We start from the raw sequence: 11,291 nt of genomic DNA, 5'->3' as shown, positions 1-11,291 counted from the left end.
CCCTGTGATCTTCCAAAATTTCCACGATTCGAACATGGTTTAATGAGAAAAAGTGGCAACATTGCATTTTCGAGTATACAGTGGCTAGCTGCGTTTCTGTGATCGCCGATCGAGATTTCATTTATTATTTTACATTATTTCGATAAAGAAATGTTAAGAAAATTCAATATCGATGTGATGCTGATAGAAATCTGGATCAATTTGTGATCAATTCTGTTTGTTTTGTTTCCTAATTAAGTGAGGAAATTTTAATTGACAGCACCGACAAATGAATATATACATAAACAAATGGTCGGTCATGGTTAAAACAATTCAAATTTTTGTATTGAAGTTTTGGTTTAAAATTAATTTTTTCCTTTTCAGTAAGGTTTTGCACATTATCTTCTGTGTGAGAATTGATCGTAATAGATACGGATCTGAATAAGCGACTGGAACACGGCTGTTTGTCAAAAGCATACGATTTCGAACTCGCGTAAATGTACATTTGCTAAATGTGATAGCATGAACGCTCTTCGAAAACATATGTTCGAAAGTGCTAAATGTTGCATCTCAAATGCAGCTTTATTAAATCTGCCACAAACCAAAAATACAAAGGCACATTGTAATTAAAAATTAATGAATATAGCATACAAACATACATATACTTATATGGAATTAAAAATTATAAACAACAATTTGAGGACAAAAAACTCACAATGTTTAAGAACTTTGATTAACACCTAAATACAGCGTATCTGTACCATCTTTTGTGGTAGCTTTGTCAATACTAAAATAATAAACATTTTTATTTCCGTATCTTCTTTTCTGTTCATTGTCTTTTTCCTTCTTTGCATTATCCTAAGGCTTTCTAGTGTATATCGGGTTGACTCCCTTCTTTCTTTGTCGATAATCTTTGTGTTTGCGAAATCAGCTGTATGTCCACTTGTTATGATGTGTTGTGATAATGCTGTACTGCTTTTTTGTTTTCTTATATCTGCTTCATGTTCTCCTAGTCTAACACCTAAAGGCCGCTTAGTTGTCCCAATATACACTTTTTCGCATTCCTCAATTTCATTTCCCTTACATTTAATTTCATACACTACATTGTTTTGTTGTTGGATATCTACTGAGCACTTAGTTCTTGTGTATATTGACGACAGAGTGTAATTAGATTTGTAGGCAAGTGCTGTGTTTTGTGATTTCGTTATGCTGTGACCAAAATTGCCAGTTAAGTTGGGAATGTATGTTACACTGTAAAATTTCTTAGTAGTTTTTGTTGTGTCTGTGTTCGGTATTTTACCCGAATTGCCCCTAAAGATGCTAAAAATGTTTTAGCGAAACGTTGGGCCAGAAAGTGGAATAATGTAGTTTTATTCGCGCTAAAAACATGGATCAGACGAGCCTGGTAACATAATATTTAATAAAATTCTCTTTGTTCCTGATTTGTAAACAAAGGTTTATCTACAAGTTACCACAACTGTCAAAATCGGCAAAACCAAAGTAGCGGTACTACTGACGGCGCCACCTTTGTTCGCTGCACCGTGGATTCGAACATGGTTTAATGAGGAAAAGTGGCAACATTGCTTTTTCGCGTATACAGTGGCTAGCTGCGTTTCAGTGATCGCCGATCGAGATTTCATTTATTATTTTACAACGCAACAGAAAAGTAGCGAGTTGGTTCACTTTCGACGGAAACTGCGTTAACGCATTCGTAACAGCATCGTCTGTAACAGCTGTTATACAAACGCACGTGTTCAATATTTGTTGCGTTCCAGATGACTTCGTGTAAAAACCTGTAAAACTGTCAAATTTCAAAATTACTCTCTTGAAAGAGAGAAGCGAGAGCGAAACAATAAGGGTCACCTGGAACACGAAAAACCACATTTCCTGTAACTACGATCAAATATCTTTATCAACCGTCTCGCGTTATGCTTGACAAAAAACAAGCGCACTTGCCTTCTGATCGTCGTGGTGAGCAAGTGCGCGGACAAGAAAAATAAACTGTTTGCTTAATTGACGAGTTTATTTGAACGTTTGCGGGCCTATCGCATACATATGCAATGCTTGACGTATTTATTTGATTGTCTCCGTGGCGCTTAAGGTTCTGTTTTTGTTTACAAATGCAACCCCGCCTATCGTTTGACACTTTTGATGAACTTGCAGGAAGAAAAACTTCGGACTAAAACCTGCAACTTCTGACTGAGAGAGAGAGCAAGTTACTCTCACAAAAGTGGTTTGACTTACAGTTTTTTTAGCACGTGGAACGCTTTCCTGCAAGAAAAAACCTGCAAATCGTAAGGTAATTCTCTAGTATAGGGTAACAACCCCTAAAAAAGGTCCGGAAAAGTCGGGGGGTAATAAACGACGCGTTTCGGTCCCCCTATTAACAATCTGGAGGGGGAGGGCTAATATTATTAACCATTTAATAGTTATAAACAAAAAACTTTTGTTAAATTTCGTTGTTTTGTATGGGCAATTACCACGTCAAAAATGGACTAAATCACCAGTTTCCACTTTTAAAATACTATTAGAACGTCTCCGGTTATTGTTTTATGCAAACAAAATCATTTATTCACTTTTATTTTATATATTTCGTTAATAAAACAGAGTAAACAAACTTTGCGCTTGGTAAAATTATTATAACCTCAAATCGCTGGTATTGCCACTTTATTTCACATTTCATTATCTCTATTACACTCAGTTTACACTATACACTTCTTCTTCTTTTTTTACTTTCAACTAAATAAAATATTCTAACCAAAATATAATAGCAAATTTCGCTATACCATGGCAGCGCTAGTTTTATGGTTTACAGTTTTTTATCGAAGTATTGATTTTTATGGGGAAAGCGCCGCAGGCGATTTTTAATAAAAATTTTTCATTTATATATATATAATAAATGGAAGAAGATACCGAAAAGCATTGACCACTGCACACACCTTGTAAGGAAAAGTGAATTATTACGAAATACTAATACAGTGGCAGCACTATAGCTATTTTGGGATCTCGCGTTTCAGTTCGGTAAATAATATTAGCCCTCCCCCTCCGGATTGTTAATAGGGGGACCGAAACGCGTCGTTTGGTACCCCTCCCGACCTTTCCGGACCTTTTCCAGAATGACGCATTTAAAAAAAATCAGGAAGCAAATGCGTTCCTTTTTACCTCGTTTATATGGCATCAAACGGGGTATCGAATTGACTCATGTCAGTGTAGCTCGCTTGAAATACAAGTGCTTATATGCAACATGAAAAATAGTCGATCGAACACGCTCTCATACAGAGTTCAGCCAAATGGAACCCTGTTAATTCATGTGTCATTTATTAAAAATAATAAACATGGAAAAATAATAATTAAAGACTCAAACAGCCTTGTAAAACATTAAACATTAATTAAATATGCATATAGTGCATTAATTTTTGAAAGAAATACCATATAATGTATGAACTCTGATTAATAATATTAAAAAGTGTGTTATAACCACCGTTTAATGTTATATTTGATACAAATTATCTTTGCTACTCTGAACGCTCTGCGCATTGCCACTGAATATTAGGTTACTTAAAATAACATCCCTGGTCCTTGTTCTTTCTGTATTGCATCGTGGTGAATTCACATTTCTCAGAAATTTTACAACAAAACAAAATGAAGGGAGTATTTTATTTGCTAATTTTTGCGATTTCTATTGTTTAATGTAAATTTTATGTATTTTTAGGATATGTTGAGGCAACAAAGAAGGCGCAGTTTGAAAATGAAGTTATTAGTATGAAGTAGCAGCGCAGGCACATTTGGAAAATTATGCCGATAAGCAAGATGGAATTTGGGCAAGCAAGTGCCTACTTGCAGCATATCTTATGTATTAAAAAAGTATTTAATTAAATGAAATGGTGCTTAATAGAAATGTTATAAATCGAGTGGCATTATTTAAGATGTGCTTCAAACATTTGGCGAATTTTTTTTCATCTCGACGTGCTAGGTTACAAGTTAAGATGACTGCCACCACGGCCGGTAAGAAGCCCGAAGCAAAGGGCAAACAACCTTCCAGGAAGCTGCCCGCTGTCCCCGAGTCGTAGCTGAAGTTCAGAAAGAAGCAGGCCAGCAAACGTGCTACCCTGACCAAACGTAAACTAAAGCGCTCTGCTGTGATTGCACTAATAGGGCTTTCGCACGCGGCGATTTTTCAGGCAACTTTTGCGTTCAACTCACGCAGGGTTGCACGAAAAAAAATTGAATGGCTAAAAATATCAAAATATAAAAAATATCAAAATATAAAAAAATATCAAAATATACAAAAATATCAAAATATACAAAAATTTCAAAATATTCGCCATAAAAAGGTGTTTGCATTGTCCAACTTTGCATTCTACTTTTGGTTGAACGGCCTTTCAACTAATCGCTTTCAACAAAATTGGTCGCCTGCCAACATTTAGCCATTCCACTTTTTTTCCGTGCAACCCTGCGTGAGTTGAACGCAAAATCGCCTCGTGCGAACACCTTTTAAGCAAACGTGAAAACTTGGTGCATGCTGAGAAATATCAAGCTAAATATATCCGTGATGGACACCGTGAGAATAAGTTGCGCCGTTTGGCAAAGAAACGCGGCCCATTCTACGTGCCTGCAGAAGACAAATTGGCTTTTGTGATCTGAATCCGCGGTATCAACAAAGTTGCACCAAAAGTGCGCAAAGTTTTACCAAAGAATGTGGATAACAAGGGACAACTCGTTATAATTGTGGCGAAAAAGCGCAACAGGAGCGTGCCTTCTCTTTTCATCCAATCAAAAAACGCACTAGGGCAAAAGAGAAGGCATGCCTCTGTTGCGCACTTTCGCCACTATTATAACGAGTTGTCCCTTATTGTTATCTACGTTCTTTGGCTTTACTGTTGTTCCGTTTTCGCCACATTAACCACGGTTTGTTCATCAAATTGAACCATTAATATGCTACGCATTGCCGAGCCCTATATCACATGGGGTTATCCAAATCTTAAATCAGTTCGTGAATTGATCTACAAACGTGGAATTATCAAGCACAACCATCAACGTATCTCAATCTCTGACAACTTTGTGATCGAACGCAAATTGCGCAAAGCACACGATATTCAGTGCGTTGATTATTTGGCAATATTCACTGTTGGATCCCACTTCAAGAAAGCCTCCAACTTCCTCTGGCCATTCAAGCTCAACACCAACCGGCGGCTACGTTGAGGTTGGTGGTTTCGGTAACGGTGAAGATAAGATCAACAACCTGCTGCGCAAGAAGGTTTAAAGAAATTTTGTTTGGTGTACAAGGTGGAGTATTTTTATTTCAAAAATATATAAAAAAATAGAAAATGTTTTTTTTGTAACTTTCTGAAGGTTTAAACCGCAAATATGCCAAACGGAAGGCAGCTTATATTCACGATTCCTTGAATAGTGTCGAAATTCCATTGCCGCTTCTAAAGGCCATTTCAAAAGGCTCCAATCCACAAATTAATTATTTGTTTTGGGTTTTCAACTCATGAATGATGCAACCAGGGTTGCATTTACCGTCTATGAAAATATTTTATGAAGCGTTCCAAAATTAGCTCCGAGCAACTAAAAGTTGGTTCAGCTCAAGTGAAATAGTTTTTTGTTAAATATTTATTCTTGGTACTTATTAAAAAAAAAATCAGATCGATATTAATGTGACAAATGAAGTAAATAAAAATCTACGAACACATTTTTTTAATATTTTGTCATAGAGACGTTATTAAATACAGACATAACGGCGTCGGGCCTTGGTCTTGACGTATATAGAATTAATGCGTTAGAGAGATAAATATACAAGCTAATCTTTTTTTTTGTTAATTAACGATGCATTTTACTAATCAGCCTAATCGTGAGCTTCGCCAGAATTTTTTTCACCCACCCGTAGTCAATACACGGAAACGAAAAGTGAAAAGGTGACTCGGTTCGAGAAAATTAAACTCATTGTTGAGCAGAAGTTATGTTTAAGAATCTCAATTATTGTAACCTTGTAATGCAACCCTGTGAGTTGTCTCAAAATAATTGTTAAGTGTTTGTAAAACTTGAGTCTGGTAACACTATGTGCAATGTGTCAAAATTATCGCGCCAAAATAGTTTATTCTAGAAGAAAAAGAGCGCGAGGTCTCATGAAGTGTAAGCATTTTATTCATTTTGTAACATGCGTATTTTATCAGTATTTTCCTTCACAGGAAAATAAAACCAATCCAACCCCAACCGAATCCAACTCCAACCCCATACAATCCCACATCACCAAAATTTAATCAATAAATCGATGGGCTACCATCACTATTAACATCGCAATATGTACAACTAAAATTGAAGGGTTTTATTTTGACACCAGCGCGATCTTCTAGAACATTTTATTTTCACTTTCCTGCAGCAAGGAAAGTTCGATACGGGAGTGTGCTGAAAATTATACAACAAGAACATCCTTTTGAACGAAAGGACTGGCGAAGCAGTGAGCTGCAAGAAGTGACTGCAGGAATCGAGAAGAGCATCGGTAAGTGTACCTTTGGGAAATTAGGGAAGTCAGGTCAATCGGGAGCGATATAGTAGTCGTAGGTGGTTACATGCCGTTAACCCGTTCAACATCCAAAATGGCCAACCAAGAAGGGGCCGCTGGCGAAGGCGAAGACTTAGTTAGGCCCTTAATATGAGTTGCATTCGATTTTCGATCTTCGTTGGTTATCGAAGATCGAAAGTGAAATTCGTATTATGAGCTATGCAACCGTGTCAAAATTTACGTTGAGTATCGAATTTTCTATCGAACAGAATTTTGCTTTCGATGGTGTAGCGAAGTGTTAGAAAATTGTGAAAAATGTATTATTTGGCATTTGTTTTCTTACTTTTTGGCGGGTAGACACTAATTTTAAACAATTTTTATCAATTTCATGCAGTTTTAACGTCGTGAATACAAAACACAAGCTCGAAAGGCTGCTTTTACTTGTGAAAGAAAATCCCAATACTCAGTTGGCACGATCTCTGAGAACAAATCATAGAGCTGTGGATAGTTTTAAAATTTTTTAAATAGATTTGGCTCACAAACGACTTTTTAGACAGTCGGGAGTTTTTAGTAAATCTGTAGACAAATTTCTTAAATATATTTTATGTCAAAATATATTGTAAAGACTACACTTAAACTCTCCTAAACATTTACTACTCCTGGCCAGTTCACTAAACTCTCATCCTCTGACGAATCGTTGAACCCCAGAACTTCGTTGTACTAATTTTTACCATGTTTTTAGTGAGTTCATTTTAATTTGCATAAATTTACATAAATATGTATAAGCACACTATTTAGTTTGCTCGATTTGTAAACAAAGCTTCTCAGCGGTGAAAAATATACTATTGTGAACAACATAAACGAGCGAAGTTCACAATAGCGCTATTCTTCATCGAATGAGCGCCATAATACCAAATGAAAATTCGTTCGATCAGCACTTTCGACCACAGTCGAAGATCAAATGTAACTCATAATAGGGGCCTTAGATATTACTGTTAGGGAACTGACAAACGTTGCAGATTCGGAAGGTGCCAATAGCGTGGCGGCACAATTAACCGCGATGCAAGAAATTCGCAACTTGAAAGCAGCACTTAACCAGCAGCAAAATAATGCTACAACAACGGCAGAGTCGAATAGTCAGTGTGAAGAGGGGTCGGGTAATGCACTAGCAGCTGCGGTCAGTGAGCTCAGCCGCGCTTTATCGCATACACCGACGCAGCCTGTGAGCAGGTTGTATGATTTACCGGACTTCGACGGTCGACCAGATGACTGGTCGATGTTCAAGGAGGCATTTGCGGCTACCACCGAAGAGTACCACTATTCAGAACGACAAAATATGATCCGACGGCAAAGGGCGCTCAAAGGTAAAGCAAGGGAGACGGTCGAGTGCTTGCTAATTCACAGTAATAACGTCAACCGTGTCTTACAAACACTAAAGGAACCCTTCGGTAGGCCAGAGCTCCTTGTCAGAAGCCAAATTGCGCGCATTCGTAATATTTAAAGCATACCTGAAAACCGAATTGATTTAATTATCCCATTTTCTACTAAGGTACAAAATTTAGCGTCGTTTTTAACCGCGTACGAGTGTGACCATCACCTAAATAACCCGATACTTATGTAAGAACTCGTAGCGAAGCTTCCAGTGCAGCGCAAGCTGGCTGGGCACGGTACTCCATTGATATACACCCGCGTAGAACGGTTACCGATATACATATATGTATGTGATCATAAGCGGGCGGTGCCACGCCCATTTTCCAAAATTTTACCATAAACGTATATCATGGTAAAGAATTGTTGCAAGCATCAATTTTGAATAAATTAGCTACGCCCATTTTTAAAAAATTTATTATATTCTTATTTTTCGTCTAAAAATTGTTGTAAATATCAATTTTGAGTGAATAACCTTCAGTAGTTACTAAAATATCGCAGTTTTCGTATTTCCGAAAATTACCGTTATATGAGATGTGGGCGTGGTTATTGTCCGATTTTTTAAATTTTCGGCCATTTAGTATGCTGTATAAAGGCCAACAACTGTGCCAAGTTTGGACGAAATTTGTGCAGCGGTTACCAAGATATAAACATGTAACCATAAGTGGGCGTGGCTACGCCCATTTTCCAAAAATTTATAATATTCTTATTTTTCGGCTAAAAATTGTTGCATATATCAATTTTGAGTGAATAATCTTCAATAGTTACTAAAATATCGCAGTTTTCGTATTTCTGGAAATTACCGTTATATGGGAAGTGAGCGTGGTTGTTGTCCGATTTTTTAAATTTTCGGTCATTTAGTATGCTGTATCAAGGCCAACTGTGCCAAGTTTGGAAGAAATTGGAGCAGCGGTTACCAAGATATACACATGTAACCATAAATGGGCGTGGCTACGCCCACTTTCCAAAAATTTATAATAGTCTTATTTTTCGTCTGAAAGTTATTACAAATAACAATTTTGAGTGAATTATCTTCAGTAGTTACTAAAATATCGCAGTTTTCGTATTTCTGGAAACTACGTTTATACGGGAAGTGGGCGTGGTTACTGTCCGATTTCGCCCATTTTCAATACCAACCTACCTTGGATTAACAGAAACCTACATACCAAATTTCGTTGAGATATCTCAATTTTTGCTCGAGTTATCGTGTACACGGACGGACGAACGGACGGACAGACGGACGGACAGACAGACATGGCTTAATCGATTTCTCTATTCATTCTGAGCATATATGTATACATTTGTCTATATCTATCTCGATTCGTTTTGGCTGTTACAAACAACCGTTATGTGAACAAAATTAATATACCCTTGTGCACAAGTGCGCTCGGGTATAACAAATAAAAATCCTCTACGCCCGAGGAGTACTCAAACCCGGACCCTCTCGACCGGCTGCCTAATGCTTTGACCACTCGGCCATTGCGACTCTTCGGGCGGCGCGGCAAAAGGCATACGAAAATGCTATTAGTTGACTGTCTGTGTTTGTTTTCACCACACATTTTTGGTGAACTTTCTGTGATTCTCCCACTGAATAGCCAAATCAACTCAAGTCACAAAAATAGTCACTAACAGGTCTATTCTGCATGTTACCGAAGATTTTGTGACCGGAAAATTGTATTACCAAAAAATGTTACCACTTGTCACCGCGATTCTAGGTACGTTGGTAATGCAGTGAAAATATTCAGCAGTTCAGCTATAAAGATTTGTGGAAATTCTAGTATTACATATTTCACGGGGCAATATTTTGTTACCAGTTTATGAGATGGTAACCAAATTTACCGGTTACAAGAGCGCACAGAATGCGAAAATTGTTTAAAAATTGACAGGCACTTTAATTACCGGTTACAAAATTTATATTACCAGCGCAGAATAGACCTGTAATTGCTAATCTCAAATGTAGTGACTTGAGATGAGTCTGAATTACTGAATCCCAGGGTTAGAACGAATTGAAGCATCATATAAACGAGGGAATCGCCGTACTATTTTATTGAGCTCACTCAGAAACAAAAGTTCCACAAAAGCTTTCGTTTGGTTTTGACCAGTGTTGCCAGGTTGACATTTTTAACGTCATTTGGACGTTTTTTGTATCCTGTAAAACGTTTGGACGTTTTTTGTGTAAAAAATAAAGTTTTTTTAACTTCCCAGTAATTTTTTTCTGTTACTAAATCTTGTAAGTAGAACTGGGCATGAACACGTATGACGACAATCGTCTGGACGATATCGTGCAGAGATTGTCTTGTTTCATGAAAACCAAAAATTGTTCGATCGTTTGAGCGATATCGTCCACCCCATTCCAGTTTTGCTTCACGTAACAGTAACAGTAAAACGTAACAGCAACACAAATGCCTGAATCAGTGTTTTGACGACATCGTTTTGTCAGTATCGTTTGAACGAAAATCGTTTCAAAGTTACGTGATTCATGCCCTGATTTGGAATTATCATCTTAATAAATCTTTACAAGCTTTGTGTTTTTCAGCAGCTGCTTCAAAAGATATTTATTCTTTGGGCACAGATGACTTAAATATGATGCATACCAAGCGTACGCGTATTTGTGTTTTTTGGGTTCTTGGGCTAAGGATCTTGTGTTTAAAGGCTGGTTGTGTAAACACTTGAGGTTACGAGGCCTATTTTAATGTTTGCAATTGCACATTAAAAGTTAAATCAGGAAGAGCTGATCTCTTGCAACACGCAAGCATCAAAAAAGCTGTAGCAGCATAATAAGTCAGAAAAAAGTAGGCGACTTTTTTAAGGCTTCATTGAAAATGTAATGAACGCAAAAAATGCTGAAATATTGCTATGCTCCTTCTTAGCAGAACGTAATTTAGCATTTTCGACAACCAACCCCCTTACCAAATGTCTACAAAAAAAGAAAAATTATTAAAAATCAACGCGATTATTTAGCCCCTTTAAACTTGCAAATTATTACCCTGAAATTTAGTGGCATATCAAACTGAATTCTCAAAAAAATCTAGCTGAAGATTAGCAGATTTTTTATAATTTTTGCATAAAGTTTGAAATGTGGATTTATATTTTGTTTGTTATATACAGGTCTATTCTGCGCTGGTAATAAAAGGTTTGTAACCGGTAATTAAAGTTCCTGTCAATTTTTAAATCCTTTTCGCATTCTGTGTACTCTTGTAACCGGTAAATTTTGTTACCATCTCATAAGCGGGTAACAAATTATTGCCCCGTGAAATACGCAATGCCAAGATTTGCACAATTCTTCAAAGCTGAATTGCTGAATATTTTAACTGCATTACCAACGTACCTAGAATCGCGGTCTCAAGAACCGGTAACATTTTTTGGTAATACAATTTTC

General features: G+C 37.0%; 1 pseudogene; it reads left to right on the top strand.

Moving 5' to 3' along the window:
* Nucleotides 1-3,816: 3,816 nt before the first annotated feature.
* Nucleotides 3,817-5,561, top strand: LOC118751475 (annotated as a pseudogene).
* Nucleotides 5,562-11,291: the final 5,730 nt, after the last annotated feature.

The sequence above is a fragment of the Rhagoletis pomonella genome, unplaced genomic scaffold (assembly GCF_013731165.1).
Source record: "Rhagoletis pomonella isolate Grant_MI unplaced genomic scaffold, Rhpom_1.0 Rhpom_scaffold_00728, whole genome shotgun sequence".
Lineage (NCBI taxonomy): Eukaryota > Metazoa > Arthropoda > Insecta > Diptera > Tephritidae > Rhagoletis > Rhagoletis pomonella.
Note: the sequence above shows the minus strand (reverse complement) of the source record. Positions and strands in the feature narration are given on the sequence as shown.